This window comes from Solanum stenotomum, unplaced genomic scaffold (assembly GCF_019186545.1).
Source record: "Solanum stenotomum isolate F172 unplaced genomic scaffold, ASM1918654v1 scaffold13265, whole genome shotgun sequence".
NCBI lineage: Eukaryota > Viridiplantae > Streptophyta > Magnoliopsida > Solanales > Solanaceae > Solanum > Solanum stenotomum.
This window is the reverse complement of record NW_026022465.1, coordinates 1-1,447: the sequence shown is the minus strand read 5'-3', so window position 1 is coordinate 1,447 and position 1,447 is coordinate 1.

Genomic DNA, 1,447 nt, shown 5'->3' with positions numbered 1-1,447 from the left:
TATTTTTTTTTTCTTTCAAAATTTCTAAAATTAATTACTTTAAAACATTTGAAACTTAAGAAGCTCGAAATTAATTATTATCGGGGAGGGTCAAAATTAGGTGTCAACAACTGTCCCTCATTTTACTTGAATTGATACAAGAAATTCGAGGAAAATGAATTTGACTAATCCAATTTTGACCGACCACATCTTCATCTTTCTGAAAAAGGGGTTTTTGATATGGTTTTTAGGGATTATGGCCGAACCCCGGAAAGTGGGTTCCCTACATATCTCAGGCTATATGAGAATTTAGGCCACTTGTAATTTGATACACTTGATTTGACGCATGATTTGAAAGAATTCAAAAGTCATCATGGTATCGGATTATGAAGAGACCGGAATGCTCGGGAATAAGATTTGAGAGTGAATGTTGGAATACAGCCAAGTTTTCAACGTTGATTCCGCCTACATATTCCTCAACCTAGGAAATCAGGCTGCTTGTAGTTCGACTCAATCGGTTGAAAAGGAGATCTATTATGCCAGATATCCTTTGGTTCTGGAGGAGTGACAAGTAAGTCGAGTATGAAAAAGAGGCTTGCAACCTCTTAGCCATGAATGTGGTGCACTTCACACCCATAATTAAGAACTTACACGGACATAATTCCCAAAGCTCTTGGTGCATTGTCACTCAGATTGGAAAATTGCTTCCGATAGAGACCAAAAAATTCCGAATGCGAAACTGAAACAGACAAACCTAAAGATAAACCCACATGCCTTCTGATAGGGGTGTGGTTTGATTGTGGTGGAAGTCGCTCCTCTGCTCGCGTCCTAAGAGTTTGGCACTCCTCTTTGGACTGTGTCCCAGTTCGCTGCTAAGAAAAAGTTCCACGTTGTGCTGCATCCTAATTGATGTCGTCCGCACCTGTGGTTCGTTTTGAGAATTCATCCTCTTGGATGCTCTCGACAAAGACTGGGATAAAACTCATTAGCATAAAAATGCAATTCAAATGGAGGGATAGTGTCTTTTACCATGTTGACACTTAATTGCTCTCCTTGAACATTTGGCGTCAACTCCATCGAGTTTGACGTAAAACAAATAAAGCTTGTGTCTCATTTTGCAATATAATCTTCAATTTGTTCTTCCTTTGATTAATAAAATAGGCTGATGTAATATATTGACAATTCTCTTGACGTCGTTGCTGATAATTCTCTTAATGTCATTTTGTAAAGAAAACATGATGCAGTCGACATTGATCTTCTTATGATAGGTAAATCTCAGTGAATCTTTTTCCCGCGATGCATGGATATTTTCTCGCGATGCATGGCATTTTCTCTTGCTATGCATGATTGCTTCTTCTTGCTATGCATAAATCTCTTTCCCGCGATGCATGACATTTTCTCTTGCTATGCATGATTGCTTATTCTTGCTATGCATAAATCTCTTTCCCGCGATACATGACTTCTTTAT